The 25,797-nt window shown below is 43.6% G+C and overlaps 1 protein-coding gene across 7 annotated transcripts in view; it reads left to right on the forward strand.

The window, feature by feature from the left end:
* Window positions 1-14,818: 14,818 nt before the first annotated feature.
* The window catches only part of LOC127570084 (uncharacterized), a 53,056-nt gene continuing 42,077 nt past the window's right edge, over window positions 14,819-25,797 (forward strand). For 2 of the 7 annotated variants that reach the window (XM_052015354.1, XM_052015359.1), the window contains exons 1-2: window positions 14,826-14,909; window positions 16,066-16,170. The gene's annotated coding sequence lies outside the window, so the exon portion shown is untranslated. Of the gene's footprint in view, window positions 14,910-16,065; window positions 16,171-19,460; window positions 19,626-25,797 lie in introns of all 7 variants that reach the window. The other 5 variants (XM_052015355.1, XM_052015360.1, XM_052015356.1 and 2 more) reach the window with 4 other exon arrangements.

Genomic DNA, 25,797 nt, shown 5'->3' on the forward strand with positions numbered 1-25,797 from the left:
CTGTTAAGCAAACACTTAAGATTTCTTTATTGGTCACATGTACATTGAAACAAACAGTGAAATGCATCTTTGCATCGAGTGCTCTGGGGGCAGCTCGCTTGTGTCGCCACACTTCTGGCACTAACATAGCATGCCCACAATTTCCGAACCCATACATCTTTGGAATGTGGAAGGAAACCGGAGCACCCGGAGGCAACCCACGCAGACACGGGGAGAACGTACAAACTCCTTACAGACAGCAGCTGGAATTGAACCAGGGTTGCTGGTGCTGTAATAGCATTGGGATAACTGCTACACTACCATGTCAGCCCTCACATTTTAAGGACTGAAACAAAACACTGTTGGAAGTTGCTGTGCACATCATGGCTGCCATACTTCCAATTTACAACAGTGACGATACTTCGGTGATGGAGACCACGAAGAAAAACCTTTCCTTATGGTAACTGTGTGAGGTCTATTCCGTAGCACTCAAAGTCCAGGAACTTTGAAGCAGTGACATTTAGAACATAGGACATAGAACGTTACAGCACAATGCAGGCCCTTCAGCCCACAATGTTGTGCCGACATTTTATCCTGCTCTAAGATCTATCTAACCCTTCCCTCCCACATCGCCCTCCATTTCTCTGTCATTCATGTGGCTATCTAAGAGTCTCTTAAATGTCCCTAATGTATCTGCCCCCACAACCTCTGCCGGCAGTGCGTTCCACGCACCTGCCATTATCCGTGTAAAAAACTTGCCCCTGACATCTCCCTTATATCTTCCTCCCATCACCTTAAAATGATGCCCCCTTCTGTTAGCCATTGTCGCACTGGGAAAAATATCACTGTGTCCACTCCATCTATGCCTCATCATCTTGTACACCCCTACCAAGTCGTCACCTCTCATCCTCCTTCTCTCTAAAGAGAAAAGCCCTAGCTCACTCAACCCATCCTCATAAGACATGCTCTCCAATCCAGGCAGCATCCTGGTAAATCTCCTCTGCACCCTCTCTAAAGCTTCCACATCCTTCCTATAATGAGGCGACCAGAACTGAACACAATACTGCAAGTGTGGTCTAAGCAGAGTTTTATAGAGTTGCAATATTACCTCGTAGCTTTTGAACTCAATACCCAGACTAATGAAAGGCAATACACCATACGACTTCTTAACAACCCTATCGACCTGTCGGTAACCTTGATAAAATGTTTAATGACGCGCCCCATGTTGCCAACTCAACACACCTTTTCAGGTATCAAAGAACTTCAGGTCACTATTCCTTCTACAAACTCTCTGCTTTAAGGCAGGACTTCAGAAGAAATGTGAAATAAAAATCCAATCTCAGGACTTGAGGATGATTTTCTTCCACTCCACTTCTGTGGGATCTGGAGTAACTGGTGATTCTGTGTGGAATTTGCACTCACTTCTACAGGATGGTGAGGTGGTGCATGATGGAGTATGTATGTGGCATGTTTGGGTTCTTACACAGTCCTGGCACTACATGTGCTTGTCCTCCAAATGGTCCTGTCGGAGAACTGATATACTTTCTCAATGCGTTTCCATCACTTACAATAATTATGAACATGGGATTCTCATGAATTGTTGAGAATGCTACATGTTTGCATGGTTTTGAGAATGTCCTTGAGTTCCATATCTAACCTGGAAATTGCTTGCTATAACAGAGCTCAGGGTAGAGTGATTGATTCCCAAGTGTGGTGTCAGACATTGAAGACAGTTGAGTGTGATCAGAGCCTCCATTCCACAGACATTGGTGCCAACTCAGTGTAATTAGAGCCTCAGAGCCAACGGTGTTGACCTGGGAGAGAACACTGACATTAGCTTATATATTGCTAGTGGTTGTGAAGGATTTTACAGAGCTAGTGCTGGTGATACCTCTCCAGTGATTTGAGGTGCATGGAAATGAGAACAGTCAGGGTTTACAACAACAGTCTCATCAATATCCATTTATCTAGCGCCTTTGATATTACAAAACTTCCCAAAATGTGAGTGTTATCAAACAGTAATTGGCATCGAGCCATATAAAGGAATATTGAGGCCGGTGACCAACAGCTTGGCCAAAGAGGTTATTATGAGCATCTTAAACAATGAAAGATCTTAATAAGCTCACAACATTAGAGATGATTTTAATATCCCATTTATTATTCAAATTAGGCCAACTCCTGGAGCAGTTCACCATTGGAAACAGAGAAGGCTGAACATTGAGTTGAAAATGTTGCTCTTGGGTCATTCTACAGTGAGAGCCACCTTCTTCATCTGTACCCCACTCTGTCCTGTAATTAATACATGTCCACAAGGCTCTGTTCTTGGGCTCCATCCTGTTTCCCATCCACACACTACCATGAAAAGAAATAATATAAGACTAGTCCCATTTGCTGATTTCTCCTTACATGTGATTCATTGACTGAGCTTTGAGTAACTCCTGTTACTCCCTCCTTTAGCTCCAGTAAAATATCCCAGGTTATTTAACTACTTTAAGGACATAAAGCCCTCAAACCAAACTCTGCTGTCCAAATCTCATCCTGCATTGCTTTGTTCACTTGTCCTCATCAACTTAGATTTGCACAACATGTCAAATGCAAAAATTTCAACTGAATGTTTAATTCTCTTCCCAACTCTACCTTCCTACCTCAGTGATCTCCCCAAGTGAACAGGTCACTAAATATCTTTCTGTAATCAAGAGAGAGCTGTGTCATGTTCCCTCTGAGAAATCGCTCATTTTTCTACATCTGAATATGCTGTAGAAATATAAGCAATTTTCCCACTGGGCAATGGGGATTTTACTTTGGTTGGCATGGGACATGGATATCACTGGTAAGGCCAGCTTTTACTTCCCATTCCCATTTGCCCTTGAGAACATGGCATTAAGTTGCCATCATGAGTCCATGTGTTGAAAAGAAGTGTTGGCAAGCGGGGATTTCCAGGAGTGTGATACACCTGAGTCTATCCTTGGCAACATGAACAGTTAATTCCCTGGAGGAACAGCACCTCATTTTCCATCTTGGAACCCTGCAGCCTAACTGCATGAACATTGAATACTCCCACTTTAAGTAATCCCCACCCCCCCACAACCATGCTTCTCTTCTTCTTCCCTTTCCTAGCCAAGCTCTCTTTTTTCTACCCCCTTTTTTTCCCTTTCTCTCCTTACCTTTGACCCATCCCCCAGTGAATCTGCTCTCCCCTCCTCCCCCGCACCTGCCTATCACTATCTCTTACCTGCATCTACCTATCACCACCCTGTGCCCACCCCGCCTCCCCTCTTCTGTCCACCTATCACTGCTCTGCTTTTCCCTCCTATATATTGGGCTTCCCCTTTACCTATCTTCAGTCCTGAGGAAGGGTCCTGACCTGAAACGTTGACCACCTGCTTTTCTCCACGGATGCTGCCTGGCCTGCTGAGTTCCTCCAGCATCATCATGTTTTTCATTCCATTTCAACAGATAGTTTCGGTTAACAAAATGAGGAAATGAATAGTGAGCATATTTCCTCATTGTTGTTGTGACTCAGTTGCAATTACCCAAGCAGATGTAGATCTCCAGCTGTGAAAAATATTCATCGTCAATTACAGATTCTTCCCGGATATTGTTGGCCCACGTTTCCTATCAGTTCTGCTTGATTCATTTCCTTCATTAGTGCTGACAAGTTGGGGATTTCCTAGCTCTGCCTTGTCGCTGACTTCCATCTGGAATCCAATGGTGTTTGCTGAGCTTGACAGCACTTAGACTGGGGAATCTGCTGTCATATCCTGCGGCAGATTAGACCTGGAGCAGAATTCACAGTTCCCTTTGCTTGGACACAGAATCTGGAGCAGTGAGGAAGAACAAAGTGAAGCGGGCATGGTAGTGTAGCGGTTAGCGTAACGCTACTACAGCGCCAGTGACCCAGGTTCAATTCTGGCCACTGTCTGTAAGGAGTTTGTACGTTCTCCCCATGTCTACGTGGGTTTCCTCTGGGTGCTCCGGTTTCCTCCCACATTCCAAAAAGACGTACGGGTTAGGAAGTTGTGGGCATGCTATGTTGGTGCTGGAAGTGTGGTGACACTTGCGGGCTGGCCCCAGAACATTCTACGCAAAAGATGTATTTCACTGTGTGTTTTGATGTACATGTGACTAGTAAGCAAATCTTATCTTATCTTACATGTTTAGTTATTTGCTTTTGCACCAAAAGTTTTTAATTACTTCAAGGGGTGTAAGCGATTTTACCCATTTTTTATTCTTAATGAATTTAGTTTGAATTCTTTATTTTATCCTTAATAATTTATAGATACTTGTAAATGTCAGGGGCATTCAGAACATCGAGAAGCTGGTTTCATATCATCTGCAGCTCTTTCTGCAGACAGACTCCTTGCGGTCACTTTAATCAAGAGGAAAAGATTCGTGGATGTGCTTGAGTCCTCCTTAGAGAAAAAGACAACATCTTCACTGACTCCTGGGAATGTCTGGTCCATGACAGCTCAAGGTTGCGAATGAGCATTTGGCATGGTACTGGGAGCCTCGGTTCCACACATCAGGAACACCCAGAGGTACTGCTTAAGCAGGGACAGGAAAACACCACCTCACAATCTACCCATTTACTCACCTACCTTGTCAAGTACTCCCTGCACCATCCATGGAAGAGTCCGTGGTTCCCACATTGGCCTCATCAGCTACCTCCCAATCCATAGAACCAGAGCAGGCGCAAGTCACGCTTCATCCTGAGGGACTGGCAAATAAGAAGAGAAGAACAGAAGGTTATGCGAAATGACATTTCTGAGAACCTCTTGCATTTTCTCTCAATCTCAGTCAAGTAAAAGGAAATATTTAACATAAATGAGATTGATGGACTCACCATTTTAACAACGTAGCAATGGGGAAACAAGCTCAAACAATGCCAATAAGAGCTGTGTGTAGGAAGTCAGGTTAACTCTTATTTTCTGGCTCTACCACGATACCCATTCTGGGCTCCAGGAAGCTGATGCTACCTCAGGATTCCCTCAGACTCATTCCACTGCCTGATGGTCCTTCTCTCCCCTTTGGTTTACTTTCTTAAACCCTCCACTTTCCAGAAATGAATCCAATTCCCTCTCCATCCTATTTTGCCTGACTGATACAATAGCCATTCCCAGAGAATTACTCTGTGAGACAGTGTCCCTCAGTGAAAAAAATCACCCACCCCTCAACCCCATTCAACATTTCATCTGTTTCCCAAAATGCCCCAATCAATGCAAAGTGTGACCTCTTTCACTGTTCCTGATAAATGGCTCTCCTGATCTCCAGATTCATCTTGCTTGCTCACCTCCACGGTAGTGTAGCAGTTAGCGTAACAATATTACAGCGCCAGCCACCCGGGTTCAATTCCAGCCACTGTCTGTAAGGAGTTTGTACGTTCTCCCTGTGTCTGCATGGGTTTCCTCCGGGTGCTCCGGTTTCCTTCCACATTCCAAAGACGTGCAGGTTAGGAAGTTGTGGGCGTGCTATGTTGGCGCCTGAAGTGTGGCGACGCTTGCAGGCTGCCCCCAGAACACTCTACGCAAAAGATGCATTTCACTCTGTGTTTTGATGTACATGTGACTAATAAATCTTATCTCCTCACTCTTCCAAAGGGAACCATATTCTTCCTGTGGCTGTGTGACCAGTGTTGTGCACCAGAGTGTAGTTGAAGTCACACCCAGGGTGGACAGATTTCTGCTGAGAAGAGTTAAGCCCCCCTACACCCGGTATATTGTTTCCTGATCTACCCTCACTGAGCTTCCCTCTCCTACACCCCTCAGTTCCTGCTCCTTCCAGCTGGGAAAGACTGAGGGGGTCTTGCACGAAGCATGGGGATCACACACACTGCAGAAGTTTGCTGGCTGGTTTTCCACACCGAGTGAGTGTTTTCTCTTCACCGATCACAATCACCTTGCTTTACTTTCTCTGTCCTTTTATACTCTGTCCTTTTAATAGCGGTACATGCCACAATAATAAACGAATTCCAAACCAAGACGTGTGAAAAATAAACCCGACAACCAGAATACCGAGAGCTGATTTCCTGCACAAACCGAGCGCAGAATCACTTGCCGATAAAGCAGCCTCCCTGTGAGGAAGTCCTGGGGCTTGTTGGCTGAGCAGAGACCCGTGTCAATAGGGAAACGCTTTGGTTCACCATCGCTCTTCCCTTCAGGATGTGGTGAGGTACCGCACTGTTCAATGTGGGGAATGCCGGCACTGGAAGCAATGATGGGCTGGAGGAACAACCCCCCGGGAGAAGCTCCGAGCAACAGCTGAGCAAAATCGGAAGCCAGAAACCACTCGATGAAGGTGGAGGAGTCCACAGACTCACCAAACCAGAGGCTTTGGAACTAATCCAGCACGGGTCATCGGCATCCTCCACACAGCCCAAACCGACAGTAGATCACCGTGGGTGAGAGTGACCTCGGCGAGAGTGGAAACCGAGTGAGAGCAGATTGGATGGGCAGGGAATATCACTCCATTGGCTGCAGAGCCCTGCACAGTGTGGAGAGACATGCAAGAGGACAACGAGAGACTTTTCCTGTAAAATCTGAATCTTCCAGTTGAGGATAAATTTGTAAGAAGTCCTGAAATTGCTGGGCTGTTCTGGTGAGCTCCCCTACCCCACGCCGCCCCGTAATTCTGTTCAATTTCATTGACTTCATGTCCCATGAGGGAAATTCCTGCGAGAATCTTTAGTGGTCAAAAGTTTAACATCTTCCAAGTCAGCTCACTGACACCACGGGAGGTGTCAGGGTGCGGGGGCTTCTTGTCAGAGTTTACAGTCCTCAAAATGGAACAGGTGATAACAGAATGAACATATCTTTTGTAAAACATTAAAGTGTCCACGTGTTCTGTTTTCTTCAGGGATTTGTTGACATTCACGCCACGATCCTTCATTATCCTGCTATTTTTTGCCTTTAAAGCCTCTCTAAAAGAGTGCCCTGTTATGAGCGGAGAAATATCCCACTGCTTTATGCATGTCACACGTCAGTTTGTGGGAGATTATTGTGCAGAATTTGCCTGCCCTGTTTCCCTCATTATAACAGTGACTATACTTTGAAAGGTAGCTGTTGGCTGTAAATCACATGGGAACACACTGATGTTATGAAGGGTCCAATAGAAATGCAAGCTTCTGCCTCCACAGATGAGATATCAGGATGGTTTGATGCCTCCCAGGTCCCAGGGTCAAGGACATCACTGAACACCTCATATGCATCAGAGGTCTCTCAGCAGCGGCTGTGATCTCTCAATTATTTCCGTGGGGGCAGTCAACTTGAACAGCAGTCCAGCCAGATGTTCAACCTTTCACTGGCCTAATCCAGGCTTCAGTCTTGAGTCCTGATGTAGGGTTTCGACACAAAACGTCAACAATTCCTTTCCTCCCACAGATGCTGCTCGACCCACTGAGTTCCTCCAGCAGATTCTGCTTTATGCCTTCTGTTATTGTTTTTACCTTGTACTACCTCAATGCACTGTTGCGATAACTTGATCTGTATGGACGGTATGCAAGACGTGTTTCACTGTACCTGGATACATGTGACGATAATAAACCGATGCAATTCTATTCAGATTGTTTGTTGCTCCAGGTGCCAGTCTGCTCTCCCGGCCTCGGACTCATTGCAACTCTACCCTCATTCACAAGGAACACCAGCGAGTCCTCCTGTTGCCTGTCAGGATTAACTTTCAGTTGAAGGATCCAGAATCCCAGCCACTCGTGCTGGATGTGACATTTTCCAGGGCACTCAATGGCTAGTGGGTAGAAACTACACAAAACTGTGGTTTACTCCTCTAGTTAAAACAGGACACTATTTCAGGGAAGCAACAAGTCAATAAATGGTAGGACAATGGGGGATGGTGTCGACAGATCCCCGAAAAAAGCAGGACACGTGGACACTGCATTTCTTTTTACAGATAGGATTATGAAGATTACTAATTACACCAGAATTTATTGTCCATCCCCATATGAATGCAACACGTTGAATTAAGAGGTAGGTTTGGAGTCACGTTTCAACTGGGTGAGGATTTTAGGTTTGATTCCTTGAAACACACAACAACAAAAAACAACTAGATGTCCAGCATCTGTAGAATCTCTTGTGTCTGAGTTCCTCCAGCACTGTGTGTGTGTTGTACTAGATATTTTTTTGTAAATTAATCCAACATTTTAATTCTCACTACTTTGTATTTTCTGGTCATTTCTGTATGTTAATTCAAATTGTCCAGCTAATACAATGGAGTGCAAACTCACATCTGTGGATCAGTCGTCCAGCTCTCTATACACTAGGTCAGTACCATATTCACCTCTGCTTCTGCTCCCTTACTGGTACTCCCGATCTTTCTTCCTGGAGCCAATCAGGTACATCACGGGACATCCTTCCTACTGTTTTGAAATGGCATGTATATGCTTGCAAATCCTTTCTGGGACTTGGGACAGGGTCAGCCTTCATGGCTGGGGACCGTGCGGAGTTCTGCACTGTGCTAATTCTGTCACAGAGTTGGATCTTATGACATCTCTTCATGTTGTAACACTCATCACAACTCAGGAGATTCTCCCATATACATTGAACAATGCCATTTGTGGTCCTTAAGAACAATTAATATAACAATTTCCCGAGATAGATATGGTCTGAAATGTTGCTGAGCTTGATAAATTCTCATTTCCTGGATGCCAGGAAATTCAGTGGGAGGTACGATTTCTCTTGTTTTTAAGTGCTATTCTCATTGTGGTCATTAGGTGGGGCCGGAGAGCCACATCATGTTCGGGCCAGAAACCAATTGGTTTTTCTGTGAGCCACTTCCTCTGTGGCTGGTTTGGTGGTACCGTTTCACTCAGAGTCAAACCTCAATCACCTCAAGAAATGCAGTGATGTGGGGGAAATCTAGCAGCAAAGTGTAGGCTTCAAAGAATATCTACCCCAACTTTTTTTGAGGAGAAAGCCCAACTCTCTTTAGTCTTCCCACTGCCCCCGCCATTGGTGCATCACCTCCATCCAGGGACCCAGACAGTTCGTTCAGGTGAGACAGAGATTTGCCTGCACCTCCCTTAACATCATCTACTGCATTCAGTGCTCCAAGTGTGGTCTCCTCTACACTGGCGAGACCAAATGCAGACTAGGTGATGGTTTTGCAGAACACCTAAACTCTGTCCGTAACCATGATCTGCATCTTCCCGTTGCAAGTCACTTCAACTCCCCCTCCCACACTATCACTGATATGTCAGCCCTCGGCCTCCTCCACTGCCAGGAGAATTCCAAGTGAAAACTGGAGGAACAGCACCTCATTTTTGTCTTGGAACCTTGCAGCCTAACGGAATGAATATTAAATTCTCCCACTTTAGGTAATCCTCACCCCCCTTCCCCACAACCACCCCCCCACCACCATGTTTCTTCTCCTCTTCCCTTTCTTAGCCTCTTTTTTTCTGCCTTTTTTTCCTCTCTCTACTTACCTTTGACCCATCCCCCGGTGGATCTGCTCTCCCCTCCTCCCCCGCACCTGTCTATCACTGTCTCTTACCTGCATCTACCTGTCACCACCTTGTGCCCACCCCACCTCCCCTCTTTTGTCCACTTATCACTGCTCTGCTTTTCCCTCCTATATATTGGGCTTCCCCTTTTCCTACCTTCAGTCAATACCAATACCTATGAAGAAGGGTCCTGACCCGAAAAGTTGACCACCTGCTTTTCTCCACGGATGCTGCCTGGCCTGCTGAGTTCCTCCAGCATCATCATGTTTTTCATCTAGATTCCAGCATCTGCAGTCCTTTGTTTCTCACTTTAGTCTTCTCTCTCATTTCTGGATCCATCCTTGCAAACCTTCTCTGCACCTTCACCAGATTACTTCATTGATATGGAGGCTTGAACCGTACACACAGCTCCAGCTGTGGTCCAACTAAAGTCCTGCTGCAGTTGAGCAGATATTCACAGTGTTTGGACTTTCTTCCTCCAGATATGAAACCTGCTCACTCTTTATACTTTTATTAATCGGTGTTGGTATTTTTAATAATTTGTGTGCCTGTCCTCAGATCCCTGTCAGCCTCTGCTCCATTAGACTATTAACTTTTAGGCAATGTACACCTTCTACATTCCTCCCAAAAAAGTGCAGCTCCCCATACTTTCCTTAATTGATTTTCATTCATTATTTACAGGGTAATCTGCATATCTGATGATAGGTTCTGGTATTCTGTTGCAATTCTGCTCTGTACTGAATGCACTGCCACATTTGGTATCATCCATCAATGTTAGCAGATGATTTGTGTAAATAGTGAAGAGTGAACCCAGCAATGTGTCTCTGCGGGACACCACTTCCCCCTTTCATAAGTCGGAGTAACTACCTTTAACCACTTCTCTGGTTTGTGACTAATTGCCATCCATTCTGCTCCTTGTCCTTTGACTCCACGTTCATCTTCATTGTTCATCTGCTGCCCAAGATCTTTTCAAGGGTCTTTGAAAAATTCAATTAATCTTGTCTTCTGGATCAAACTCATCAACTCCTTCTTCATGAAGTTGTAGAGTTTTATGGCCCTTCAGCCCACTGCATCCATACCAACGATCATGCTTATCTATACTAATCCCACTTGTCCACATTAATTCCATATCACTCTATGCTCTGCATTCAAGTACCTGTCCAGACGCCTCTTAAATGTTGTCCTTCTTCAGGCATCCTCTGGCAGCTCATTCCAGACACCAACTACTCTTAGGGTGAAAATGTTACCTCTTAGATCCCCCTTAAACCTCCTCTCTCTTTCCTTAAACCTATGCCCTGTAGTTGTAGACATCTCTACCATGGAAAACAGACCCTGGGTATCTACCCTATCTATGCCTATCAGAATTTTATATACCTCTACCATGTCAACCTCTCAGCCTCCTTTGCTTGAGAGAAATCAGACCCAGTGTATCCAATCACTCCTTATAACTCAAGCCCTCCAGTCCAGGCAACATCCTTGTTAATCTTTTCTACATCCCCTCCACTTCAACCACATCTTTCCTGCAGTGTGGTGACCAGAACTCCACACTAAAGTGCAGCCTAACATTTTGTACAACTGTAACATCATGTCCCAACTCTTTCACTCAATGCCTTGGCCAATGAAGGCAAGCATGTCATACACTTTCTTCACCAGCCTGTCTACCTGTGTTGCCACTTCCAGGGAACTATGTACTTGTACCCCAGGGACATGGTTGTCTCTGTTCAACAACACTCCCCAAGGCCCTTCCACTCATCAGTTACTTCTTCAAAGAATTCAATGTTAGGTCAAGGATTTTTTCCTGATTGACAGAACATTAGATTTTCTGTATTATCTTTTGAGACCCTTTTTATATCTTCCACAATCCCCCAATCATTTCTGTGTTGTGTTAACCAGAATGACACCCAATGCAGGGTGGAACTAAGGCTGCCACAAGCTGAGTATTACTTCACAGTTCCATTGCTCTGGAAATTAACACTGGCGATTGGAGCAAGAAATGAGCTGTTTGGAGGACCTCAGTGGGTCAGGCAGCATCTGTGGAGAGAAATAGACAGTCAACCTTTGGGGTCAAGACCCATCATCTGGACTGAAAGACGAGATGGGAGATAGCCATTATAAAGAGATAAGGGGGAGGGCTGGGGCAAGAGCTGGCAAGTGGTGTTGGATTAGTTTGCTTGTTTCTGCCCCTTATTACTCTCATCACAACCAAGAGTAATATTCTACTTATTTTCCAAACTCCTTTCATTTCTAAACCATTTAGAACCTTATTTTGCAAGTAATATTTGATTACCTTTTGTTTCTTAGCACAATGTTATAAGCATAAGTTCATTGCAGCTTCTTGTGATCTACAAAAAATTGCCCAGGGTTAATGCCAAAGTCCAATACATTAATATGCACTGTGAACAATACTCTCACCACTGATCCTCAAGAAATCCCACTTCCCACTGTGAAAAGCTCCCCTTTACCCTCCTCTCTGTGCTCAGTCTTGCAGCCAGAAAGCTCTCCATTCAGCTCCTTGTCTCCTGAATCTACATGGCCAACCTTATTCCTGGGACTATTATGTGGCTTCTTACTCTGGATCTTTTGGAAGTCATCACATAGCTGGTGTACCTACTGAGTTCAGCAATCTAGATGGAACAGATAAGTGAAGTGATGAGGTTTGATTTATTGCCTTTATTTTAATTAATAGTCAAGCTTTTAATGAGTTTACTTCTAACTGTTTTTATATAGCATTTATTTTTTAAATGTGTTCCTACTGTTCCACAGGTCCTTGTCCATCGAAGGTCCACTGAATATTGAGAGCTGTGTGTCCACAGAAAGTAAGTGTGATCTTGGGATGAACATGGGCTGTATACTTGAGGCATGGTCCCTCCAATGTGGAGTCAGACCATTTGGTTCCTTGGTATTTTTCTATGCTCCACTTCAGTAGAAATTCCATTATTTTCACACCACAGATATTAGAGCAATTGTTTGATGGACACCTGAACGTTCTCTCTCTCCCCCCCTCTCTCTCCCCCCCAGCACCCCACTGTGCTCCGCTCTCTCTCACACACACTCATATACACACACACACACACACACACACACACACACACACACACACACACACACACACACACACACACACAACTAATAAATATACTTTTAACATCAACTGTTCACCAGTCCTCTGGCACTAAAATTTTGACTTAAAAAATGTATGAAACTCGTGTAGTACTGGCTCTGCTATCTCTACTCAAGATTGTTTCAATGTGTGTGGATGACATGTCTCTGGAGCAGATACTTCATCCTGTGAATTTGACTAGTTTATTTAAAAGCCCAGAAACAGTCGAGTAATGATGGTGAACAACCAGTGTTTACATCTATAACCCTGTGAGATGGTGAGATTTCCACACACCTGTGTGAGCATGGAATTATGGAAGTTGCTGCTAGCTGCTCACATGAGCCCACGGGTTGCACTCTGACCCTGGCTTCAGCAAGAAGTGGGGCTTATTTCTCTCACTTTGATTCAAACCTCTTTCTACACTGCAACTCAATCTATTTCTGATCTCTCTTCATTCTGTCTGTCCCTTTAAATCCATCTCCTGTACCTTGCTCCCCTTGTTTTACCAGATTGTGTTGTCAGCTCCTTATTTACCATCTCCTGTGTGTCCCATCCAATTGGTGCAGGTCCTTGCAGTCCCATTACTGGTGCCAGGGAATGGTAACACGGAACCCCTCTTTCCCACACAGCCATGTTGACCATATATTAACTCTGCAGACTTGGCTGAAACACCACTTTGCATCACTTTATCTCTTCCCCCTCTTCCACCCTCTCCATTTGCCCGTCACCCACACACTCCTCCCACTGGCTCCCCTCCCCCCCAATGTATTCAATGGTCCACCTTCCTTTCCTATCAGATTCCATCACCTTCAGCCCATTGTTACTTCCACCGATCACACCCCAGCTTCTGACATCGTTCCCACCCTCATCTGCCTATCTCCCCCCTCACCTGGATCCACCTATCACCTGCCAGCTCTTGCTCCACCCCTGCCCTCCATCGTTTTATACAGGTGACACGGTAGTGTAGCGGTTAGCGCGACGCTATTACAGCGCCAGCAATCGGGGTTCAATTTCCGTCGCTGTCTGTAAGGAGTTTGTACATTCTTCCCCTGTCGGTGTGGGTTTCCTCCGGGTGCTCCGGTTTCTTCCCACATTCCAAAGAGGTACAGCTAGGTTAACATGGGTTTAAATGGGCGGCGCGGACTCGTTAGGCCGGGAGGGCCTGTTACTGTGCTGTATAAATAAAGTTTTAAAGTTTTTTTTAAAATCTGAAATTCTGCACCCTTTTTTCTCCAAACATACCTTTGCTCATTGCAGCCAAAAAGTTCTATTTTAACTTCATCACTCTACAGGACTTGTTTCCAAAATGCATCAGGCTTGTTTAGATGTTCCTTTGCAAACTTCTGATACTGAATTTTGCGGTGAGGATGCGGGAAAGTTTGGAAAAAAAAGGGTGCAGAATTTCATGAAAAGAACACCTCTCCAACTGGTAAGCACGGGGGTGGATCGATTATGTGTTGGGCTTGTGTTGCAGCCAGTGGCATGGGGAACATTTCACTGGTAGAGGGAAGAATTAATTCAATTAAATACCAGCAAATTCTCGAACCAAACATCACACCCTCTGTAAAAATGCTGAAGATGAAAAGAGGATGACTTCTACAACAGGATAACGATCCTAAACACACCTCAAAATCCACATTGGACTACCTCAAGAGGCACAAGCTGAAGGTTTTGCCATGGCCCTCACAGTGTCCCGACCTAAACATTATCAAAAATCTGTCGATAGACCTCAAAAGAGCAGTGCATACAAGACGGCCCAAGAAGCTCACAGAACTAGAAGCCTTTTGCAAGGAAGAATGGGCAAAAATCCCCCAAACAAGAATTGAAAGACCCTTAGCTGGCTGCAGAAAGCGTTTACAAGCTGTGATACTTGCCAGAGGGGATGTTACTAAGTACTGACCATGCAGGGTGCCCAAAGTTTTGCTTCAGGCCCTTTTCCTTTTTTGTTATTTTGAAACTGTAAAAGATGGAAATAAAGAAGTAATCTTGCTTAAACTATTAAAGAAATGTGTCATCTTTAACTTTATGCCTTTTGGAAATCAGGTCATCTTTTACTTGCTTAGCTATTCACAGCAACAGAAATTTTGACCAGGGCTGCCCAAACTTTTGCATGCCAGTGTATATACCTTTTGAAATGTTGAGCTTGATAAGTTCCCATTTTTTAGCTTCCTTCTGCTTCCTTTCTCAACTGACTTTCTCTCCCTGCACCAATGATGTCTGAATCCTGAGCTGGAAAGGAAGAGGAAGCTCGCTGGTCTCCTGGTTTCACAAGAGATAGTCACAGTGCAGAGTGAGAGTGCGGACCTCAGCTTGTTGTGAGTCACTGTGTTCAGAGGTTTGCTGCTCAGTTTCTGGACTCCTTCACCAGTCTCTTCCCACAAGGTAGGCGGCCTGACCTAAATTGTTGGTTTTTAGATCCTGTTGCAACCTACCCTTCTTCAGATTAAACAAGGGCATCACATTTTTATTTATTCTGTTTTGTCTCCTTTTCCCTGAAAGTTAATCAAGGAAGATCCGCACATGATCTCTCCTTGCTGGATGACACATGCTGTTGTCCAGTTGAGATCAAATGTTTCATTTAAACTGGGTTTAATTCTCAGGTTTCCCAAGTGATGCTTTGATACTGTTTGAGATTTTGTTATTCTCGGAGTTTTGCTGCCTGTTCAATTCTTTGACTAATCAGTGAGATCAATTTAGTTGAAAACAGCTCAAAGAGAAATGAAAGGTAAAAGCATCATAATCTAAATTCTGCAGAGTAAATGAATCAGTACAGAACACTTTAAGTGGCAGCCCTCAAAGTGGGCTTGATGACTTCCCTTACTTTTGGGTCAGCTTCTCTGATGAGTGTAATACTAGGAGTAATAGAAGCTGCAATTCAATGAACATTCTGTGAAAATGAGTTGGAAACCATCTTGAGCCTTTGTTGTAACTGTGAGTTGTCATAGCTTCCTTTTCCCAGTAAAACAGTGTTTGTGAGATTTTGCAAAGTTACTCATCTTATAAACCAACCTCTGACCCACAGTCACCACAGCAGATACACCCCGAAAGAGACGTTTTCACTAGTAAGCGAGTCACAAACAAGAAGACAACATTACTAGATAAGGGACGGTTCATTTATAACTGAGATACGTAGAACTGTCTTCTCTCAGAGGGTAGAGAATCTCTGGAATTCTCTGATCTCGGGGGTGGTGGAGGCCAGATCAGTAAATATATTTAAGTTGGAGATAGATGAATATTTGAAAGATCAAGGAATTGAAGCTTATGGGGGAACTAGCATAGGAAAGTAGTTGAGACCAGCATAGATCAGCCATGATCATATTGTATGGTAGGGCAGGCTTGAGGGGCCTAGTGATTTACTCTAGCTCCTATTTTCTTGTGTTCTTGTGAAAATCTATAAATCAAAGGATTACCTCTGGTTAAAAGTTATTTGGATATTTATATGTAGTCCAACTGGTCATGAGGTCCTGTGACTTACTCAGAACAACACAAGTTATGTACATGTCACAGGTTTCAATCAATCATATTTATATCTTGGCAGCTTATTGCAGGATGCATGCGCAGCTCATATGAGACTACGACCAAGCAGGTTGCAGGACGTGTATGTGGTTCATATGACCAATGAGGTAACCACTTCCTGTTTCAGGTAATTCATGAGGCCTCAGTCAGAACCAGTTAAATAAGTTCATGGTGATTCTGTCTGACATGTTAAAGAGCTTTAAAAATAATTTAGCTTATGATTCTCAATTGTTGTTTTACACATTGGCCTAGAAATTGTTCTGTGCTTCAAAAGGCATGTTAGACTGGTGTATGGGGGCAGCGTGTGTTTGATGCATGTGTCTTATGGAGATAATACGTTGTCATTTATGGAGTACAGATTAAGAGTAAATAGATTACCAGGAGTAGCCGGTTTCAGGACAAGTTCCAGAGATGGAGGCTGTGGAGGGATGAAGGGGGTTCTGTGTGGTGTGGTGGGTGGAATAAGGTTATGTGCACTGGGAATGGTGAGGAATAAGAAGTGAGGAAAGACCTTAAAGGAGACCTTCTTGTAGGAGGATAAATGGCCCAGACTCAATGCCCATAATTCTGTATTGGAATACTTTAACAAAAAGGTACATTCTAAAACCTGGAACAAGGTATTAAGGTATAAGGTATTTATTTATTAGTCACATGTACATCAAAACACACAGTGAAGTGCCTCTTTTTGTGTTACTGAGAATGTGCTGGGGGCAGTCCGCAAGTATCGCCACTCTTCCGGCTCTAACATTGCATGCCCACAACTCCTAACCTGTATGTCTTTGGAATGTGGGAGGAAACCAGAGCACCCAGAGGAAACCCATGCAGACCCAGGGGGAGGATGTACAAACTCCTTACAGTGGCCGGAATTGAACCCGGGTTGCTGACGCTGTAAAAGTGTTACACTAAGAACTACACTACTGAGCAGCCACTGTGTGATGCTCTGCATTCACACAGGCAGTACCCAGTCATATTTAGTCTCACCATAGCATGCTATAGCCTGCACCATGAAATTTATTTGTCTTTTTTTTTGAAAACCAAATGTCAAAATAATATAAGTACTCTGAACATAGAGGAGTCAACTGAGGATCAATGGTAGCCTCTCACTAAGTGGATTAAAGCCCCACTCCAAAGATTTGGCCACATAATCTTGGCTAATAGATCAGTGCAGTTCTGACAGAATGCTGCACCATCTGTGGTGCTGGGTGGGAAGATAACTGATCTCCTGTCTGCCTCTCAGATAAGTGTTTATGATCCCAAGGCAGTAGTCAGAGCTGAGCAGGGGTCTTACTTGCCCATCAAAGAAGGATAAAAATGATAAATAGGCAGTTAATCCCATTACATTTTGTGGGACCTTGCTGTGTGTTAATTGATCTTGCTATTCCTATTTTACAGTAGTGACGACACTTCAAAAATACTTCATTGTTCTGGAACATTCTTTGGTTGAGAAAGGCACAATATAAGTGGTACAATATAAACGCAGCAGATACATTTCCACATTTGGGTGGGGTAAATGTTTATCTGATATAAAGTTATATTGTTAATGCCACAAAATCTTATTGTTTTGTGTACTTTACGTATAGCAATATTTGGATTTGCCCAGTCACTATGATTGAACTTAACCTGCACTCCATTTCTTCTCAATCTTTCAAGTTCTTCTTCCTACTGGCTGTTCCATGAACAATGAGCTCACTTTGGGACAGGTTTAACTCCTGATTTAATCTATATGTGGCCTTTGAGCTAGTAATTCCTCAGTAAGCAGCTTTGCAGATGTCTCCAGAAAACAATTGAGCTTCAACTTCACAAGCTAATCCCTACCCAGCAGAGTTGATTGCTCGGTATAAACTGCCACAACAAGGGTAACTCAAGCCGAAGGCATATCATGCCTTGCATCCATCCTCGAACCTTTGATATCTCTTCTAGTTGACTGGCTGTTATACTTTCCAAGGGTAGATGCCTGAACATAATTGAGCAATCTGAACTGTGTCAATTTGCATTATTAATGGCTTCCAATAAATCAAGAGAGCATTGATAGGTCTTTCCGATGAAGATGGTTTCTCCTAATTTTTGATTATGTAGGATCAATTTATAGCTCACTGCTATCTTAATGGCCATGGGCTGATGTACTCAACTGACTTGTGCACTGCTTCCAACTGGGTATCTTAAGCTTTCTGAAGAGACAGTAGCTTAGTGAGGGTGCTATGCAGTTCGGTGCCAATTTTTGTGTGTAATTTCACTTGCTTTCATTTCCTCACTGTTGTAATCAATGTCTGTGCAGTTTCTGCTAATTCAGCTTTTTCGTCATGACCTTAACATTTTGTTGGCACCCACAATGAGCCTGATTTAGCAGAGATCCTTTGGAGGTGTAGCCACCATTCTATTCTTTGACTTTTCCAGTCAGTGTTGATCCATGTTGAAAATTAAGTCTATTCTCGTCATCAATGGTTAATATTATTTTGTGGACCTTGCAATCTGCTGGGGGTGCTGGTAAACTCTGTCCACAATAATAACCATAGGTCAGCAGGAGCTTCACAACATGGGTGTGCATTTTATTCTAGTCTAAAGGCAAGGCCTGACAATACTTGGTGCTTATATCATGTTATTTACATTTTATACGTCCAAGAGCTAATCTGGAGATATATTCTTTGTAATGGTTCAGTCTAAGAAATTATGGAAGAAGAATTGCTGCCAAAATAAACACAAAAGCAGTTCTTGCAGAAGAAACCCAGATATTCATCCATGTGGTGCTGCATATTTCAGTGTTACGCATCTGAAAATCACATTTCTGGAGCGGATTCCAGGTTGCTTCACATCAGTCCGGAACTAATGCAGACCCATGGCCAACAGCCACACCATTGCTGGCTCATTGTTGTGACAGTCACCCACCTCATCCTTCAGTGAGCACCTGGAATCACTAGGTCATTGCCTCTTCACCTTTAATCCAATCTGATTCAACAAAATTCAGTGGGGACAAAAGACCCTGCAGAAGCTGGAATCCAGAGTGATGCAGGGTTTCAATCCAAGATGTCGACAATTCCTTTCCTCCCACACGTGCTGCTTGATCCACTGAGATCCTCCAGCAGATTGTTTGTGCTCAAAATTTAATCTGTATGAACCCACATGCAGTAGAAAGAAAGTACTTTCATTTATAATTGCACTTGAGATCAAAGCAGCATTTTAACCTGTGACAGCTTGAAAATGTAATCACTCACAGTTTTACTCAGCTTCTGAGTACATCAGCTGAGTTTATAGATCATTGCTACCTCAAGTGGCCCTGGGTTGATGCACTCAACTCACTACTGAACAGCTTCTGCAAACCGCATATTTTTGGCTTTCTGTCTAGCCAGTAGGTTATGAGGGCTCCGTGCACTTCAGAGCCAATTTCTGTGACTAATATCACTTTCTTTCGTTTCCTCACAGCAGTAATCAACGTCTGTGCATTTTCAACTATTTCTGCTTGTAATCTCAGCACTTTCCCGGCACCCACAATGAGCTTGAAAGATCCCTCGGGGTTCAACAAACATTTTATTGTTCCTTCCAGTAATGATTTCACTTGGAAACTGAAGACTATTCTTATCACCAACGGTTAAGTATTTTGGGTGGATCTTGCATTCTGCTGGGGGGGGGGGGGGGTTGCTGGTAAACGTTAACCACAGTGTGTTATTATGTGTTATTATGTAGTTATAATAAAGAACTACAGTTCCCAGTAGGCATTGCAAGGGGTCACATGGGGGAACAGGAAGTGGCTGTAAAAAGAGAGGGAAAGCAAGCCTGTATGTTGTTGGTTAATAAAATGTTCAGATGTTAAATCCACACAAAGTTTGTCTCTTGATGAAGAATAAGCATAACACAATAATAGCCATAGGTCAGCAGGAGCTTCACAACAAAGGTGTGTATTTTATTCTAGTGTAACAGTAAGGTCAGCAACACTTAGGGTTTGCATCATATTTACTCATGATGACATCATCATCGGCCATTTTGAAGCGGCCAGTTTTGGAGTGGACCGGTGTTAGAGTAGGGGACTGAGGATTCAGCTCAGGAGGCTTCAGCGAGAAGAGGCTGAGTAACTGACCTCAGTGAGGGGAGTGCGAGCAGCTCTTTAAAAAAAATGGTTTTAGTAAGGAAGAGTTTGGGACTTGGAGCGAGAGTGAGAGAATTGAAAAAGAGGTGAGTCTCCTTGCTTGCTTGTGAGTTTCACCTGCAGGAATTTAAGAGGTAAGTCAGTTAATCGTTAGTTAATAGGTGAGCAGCCAATTAGCTGATTATCAGCAGCTAATAAAAAGAAGCTAGGGTCAAGCAAAGTGGCTATTTTGAGAGGGGTTGTTGTCTAAATTTGGGCTTTAGTGGGGAAGGTGAGCAACACTAAGGTGGGGGTAAGTTCTTATTCCTCTTTTGTTTCTTTATTTTTTTTCCCCTTGAAGCTTTTAGTCATGGCAGGTGAGCTCAGACTTGTGTCATGCTCCTCCTGTGCAATGTGGGAACTCGGGGAGACTGTCATCATCTCTGATGACTGTGTGTGTGCAGGAAGTGTGTCCAGCTGCAGCTCCTGACAGACTGCATGGTGGCACTGAAGCTGTGCATGGATTCACTTTGGAGCATCTGTGATGCTGAGGATGTTGTGGATAACACAGTTAGTGAGTCGGTCACACTGCAGCTTAAGGGCCAAAGGAAGGAAAGGGAGTGGGTGACCAACAGGCAGAGCAGTAGCAGGAAGGTAGTCCAGGAATGCCCTGTGGTCATGTCCCTCCAAAACAGGTCTACTGCTTTGGATACTGTTGGGGGAGATGGCTCATCAGGGGAAGGCAGTAGTAGCCAGGATCTCGGCACTGTGAGTGGCTCTGCTGCACAGGAGGGCAGGAAAAAGCAGCAGAGCTATAGTGGTAGGGGATTCCATGGTAAGGGGAATAGACAGGAGCTTCTATGGTTGCAAACTAGACTCCCAGTTGGTGTGTTGTCTCCTGGGTGCGAGTGTCAGGGATGCCTCGGAACGGCTGCAGAGCATCCTGGAAGGGGAGGGTGAACAGCCATTTGTCGTGGTGCATGTAGGTACCAACGATGTAGGAGAAAAGCAGGATGAGGTCCTGCAAGCCAAATTTAGGGAGCTAGGAGCTTGATTAAAGACTAGGACCTCAAAGTTAATAATCTCAGGATTACTACCTGTGCCATGTGCTCGTCAGAGTAGGAATAGCAACATAGTTAGGATGAATATGTGGTTTGAGCAGTGGTGCAGGAGGGAGGGTTTCAGATTCCTGAAGCATTGGAACTGGTTCTGGGGAAGGTGGGACCAGTACAAATCAGATGGCCTACACCTGGGCAGGACTGGGATTAACGTCTGAGGGGAATTGTTTGCCGGTGCTGTTGGGGAGGGTTTGAACTTGTATGGCAGGGGGATGGGAATCCATGTAGAAAGACAAGGAAGCAAAGCAGAGACCAAAGCAAAAGTTAGAAAAGAGAAGAGTGGAGTACAGAAAAGTTGAATGCAAAATATGTGAAGGTTGCTAGATTCTAAAAGGACAATGAGTGTAAGGGCACTTTATCTGAATGGCTGTAGTATTCGAAACAAGGTCAGTGACCTTGTGGTACAAAGGATTTAGTAGCCATTAAAGAAATGTGGTTTCAGGGTGGTGATGATTGGGAATTAAATATAAGAGGGATCAAGTAATATGAAGGGATAGGTGGAAAGGGAAGGGAGGTAGAGCAGCATTCTTAATTAAGAATGAGATCAGGGTGATAATGAGAGACAATATAATTTCTAAGGAGCGGAATGTTGAGTCCATCTGCGTAGAGATTGGGAATAGTAAAGGGAACAAACAACCGTAGGGAGTTGTCTATAGGCCACTAAATAATAACATTACAGTGGCACAGGCAATAAACCAAGAAATATTTGACGCATGTAAGAATGGAATAGCATTTGACATTGGGGGGGACTTTAACTGCTTCATAGATTGGGTGAGTCAAGTTGGTTGAGGCAGTCTTGGGGAGGATATCAAATGCATCTGTGATGGCTTTCTTGAACAGCATGTTTGTGAACCTACCAGGGAAAATGCTATCTTAGATCTGGTCCTATGCAAAGAGACAGGTAAAATTAACAATCTTGTAGTTGGAGATCCTCTTGGGAAGAGTGATCGAATTTCTCATACAAGCAGCGGGTGCAATAGTTCAGTCTAAAACCAGTGTATTATGCCTAAACAAGGGAGACTGCAACAGGATGAGGGAGGAGTTGGCTAGCATAGACTGGAAACATAGGCTGTATGGTGGGACAGTGGAAGACTTTCAAAGATTTTTCACGGTGCTCAACAAAAGTATATCCCAGTTAAAAGCAAGACAGTAAGGGTGGGGAGAGTTAGCCTTGGATAACTAAGAAAATTTCTTTATCTGTCACACGTACATCGAAACACACAGTGAAATGCATCTTTGCATCGAGTATTCTGGGGCAGTCAACAAGTGTCACCACACTTCCAGCGCCAACATAGCATACCCACAGCTTCCTAACCCGTATGTCTTTCGGAATGTGGGAGGAAACCAGAGCACCTGGAGTAAACCCACGCAGACGTGGGGAGAACATACAAACTCCTTACAGACAGCAGCTGGAACTGAACCTGGGTTGCTGGTGCTGTAATAATGTTACATTACCATGCATATGAAGTTGCTAAGAGTAATGGGAAACTGGAAGACTGGGAAAAGTTTAAAAAGCAACAAAGAACCACTAAGCAAGCAATAAGGAAAGGGAAGATAGATTATGAAAGTAAATTAGCACAAAATATAAAAGCAGATAGTAAAAGATTTATAATTATATAAAGCAGAAAAAGGTGACTACAGTGAACATGGGTCCTTTGGAAGATGAGAAGGGGGAATTGATATTGAATAATGTGGAAATGGCCAAAGCCTTGAACAACTATTTTGTGTTGTTCTTCACGGTGGAGGACATGTCTAACATACCAAATAGAGATGTTATGGATGTGATGGGAGGTGAGGACCTTGATACAATTGCTGTCACTAAAGTGGTAGTGATGAGCAAACTAGTGGGCCTAAAGGTAGACAAGTCCCCTGGTCCTGAAGGGATGCATCCCAGGGTACTGAAAGAAATGGCGGAGGCTATTATAGAGGCACTTGCAATAATTTACCAAAATTCTCTGGGCAGGTCCCAGCAGATTGGAAGACAGCGCATGTCACACCACTGTTTTTTAAGAAAAAGGATGTGGGCAAAATGCAGGTAACTATAGGCCAGTTACTTAATGTTTGTAGTTGGGGGAAAATGCTTGAAGCTATCATTAAGGAAGAAATAGTGAGACATCTGGATGGAAATGGTTCCATGAGGCAGACGCAGCATGGATTTAGGAAGGGCATATCCTGTTTGACAAACTTATTGGAATTCTTTGAGGATATAATGAGCGCAGTGGATAGAGGGGAACAGGTGGATGTTGTATACTTGGATTTCCAGCAGGTGTTTGATAAGGTGTCGCATAAAAGACATCCATAAGATAAGGATACGTGGAGTTGGGTGGGTGGGGGGTGGGGGAAGTGGTATTGTATTAGCATGTATCGAGGATTGGTTAACCAATAGAATGGAGAGCTTTGGAATTAAGGGGTGTTTCTCTGCTTGGCAATCAGTATTGACTGGGGTGCCACGGTGGTTAGTGCTGGGCCTGCAACTGTTCATGATATACATTAACAATTTGGAAAGGGGACTGAGTGTAGGGTATCTAAATTTGCTAAACTATATCATGTTTAAACTTGGAAAAAATTAGGAGTGGTACTGTTGATCCTTCGCTTAAATTTGAAGATATTTGGAGTCCATTTATTCAATCTTTTCGCATGATGTAGATCCCCTTTCAATAACTTTCCAACTTGGAGGAATGGACTTGATGACATAATATTGCTCTGTTTCTACTGAGAAATTTTAGCCCAGTTTTTCTTCTTTTTTTCATTGTTTGTTTTTCTTTTAAAAAGTTTTTGTTTTGTTTAGTTTATATTGTTTATAATTTTTTTTATTGATTTGGGGTTTTAAAAATTTATATAATAAATCTTTTTCTTTCCTTTCTTTTATATTATATTCATTTACTAAGAGATCGTTGGATCTACAGATTTTTTTTATATTTTGTTGTTCTTTATGATTATATATGCTATGATTGTTATCCTGATCTCTTTGTATTACATGTATAAATATTGATGCTATATATCAATCTGTATTAATTTGAAAACTAATAAAAAGATTGAAAAAAAAGTTTGCTGATGACACTGACTTAAGTGGAAAAGCAAATTGCGCAGAGGATGCGGAGAGTCTGCAGAGAGATATAGATAGGTTAAGTGAGTGGGCAAGGGTCTGACAGATGGAGTACAACGTTGATAAATGCAAGGTCATCCACTTTGGGAGGAAAAATAGAAGATCAAGTTATTATTTAAATGGTGAAAGATTGCAGCATGCTGTTGTACAGGGGGACTTGGGAGTGCTTGTGCATGAATTGTAAAAGGTTGGTTTACAGGTGCAATAGGCTATCAAGAAGGCAAATGGAATGTTTGTCTTCATTGCTAGAAGGATTGAAGTTAAGAGCAGGGAGGTTATGCTGCAACTGTACAGGGTACTGGTGAGGCCGCACCTGAAGTACTGCGTGCAGTTCCAGTTGCCTTACTTGAGGAAAGATGTACTGGCTTTGGAGGTGGTGCAGAGGAGGTTCACCAGGTTGATTCTGGAGATGAGGGGGTTAACCTATGAGGAGAGATTGAGTCACCTGGGACCATACTTGCTGGGATTCAGAAGAATGAGAAGGGATATTATAGAAATATAAAATTATGAAAGGGACAGATCAGATAGAGGCAGGAAGGTTGTTTCCACTGGTAGGTGAGATCAGAACAAGGGGAAATAGCCTCAAGATTTGGGAGAGTAAATTTAGGACAGATGAGGAGAAACTGCTTTTCCCAGAGAGTAATGTATCTGTGGAATTCTCTGCCTAGGGAAGCAGTAGAAGCTATCTCATTAAATATATTTAAGACACAGTTAGATAGACTTTTGCATAGTAGGGAATTAAGGGTTATGGGGGAAAAGGCAGGTATGTGGAGCTGAATCCATGGTCAAATCAGCCATGATCTTATCGAATGGCAGAGCAGGCTCGACAGGTCAGATGGCCTCCTCCTGCTCCTATTTCTTATGTTGTTATATGTTCTATGATATGTAATTTATAGAATTTTCAGATAAACACATTTGAAAACCTAGATGATAGGTCCATTGTTTCTACCGGCTCTTGCCCCACTTATGTCTTAATGCCTTAACCCTATCTTGTCCCCCCCTTATCCAATCCCTTCCCACCTATAACCAGAACACCTTGCATGCTCTCCACCATTTTTCCCATTCCCTGGACCCCACCGCCTCATCTTTACCATGGATGTCCAACCTCTGTTCACTTCCATATCCCATCAGGAAGGCCTTGGGGCGCTCCATTTCTTTCTAGAACATTGATCCCTCTAGTTCTCCTCCACCTGATGAAACTTGTTCTTACCCTGAACAACTTTGTTTTTTTTTCCTCACACTACAATTCAAAGGTGTAACCGTGGGCATTTGCACAGGCTATGCCTGCCTTTTTGTTGGCTACGTGGAGCCGTCTTTGTTACTCTTGCAGCACTTTCCAACTCTTTCTCTGCTACGTTGACAAGTCCACTGGTGCTACCTCCTGCAACTGTGTGAAACTTCTTAATTTCATCAACTTCACCACTAACTTCTAACTCTCTAATTCACTCAGACTATTTCTGACACTTCTCTCTT

The sequence above is a fragment of the Pristis pectinata genome, chromosome 4 (assembly GCF_009764475.1).
Source record: "Pristis pectinata isolate sPriPec2 chromosome 4, sPriPec2.1.pri, whole genome shotgun sequence".
Classification (NCBI taxonomy): domain Eukaryota; kingdom Metazoa; phylum Chordata; class Chondrichthyes; order Rhinopristiformes; family Pristidae; genus Pristis; species Pristis pectinata.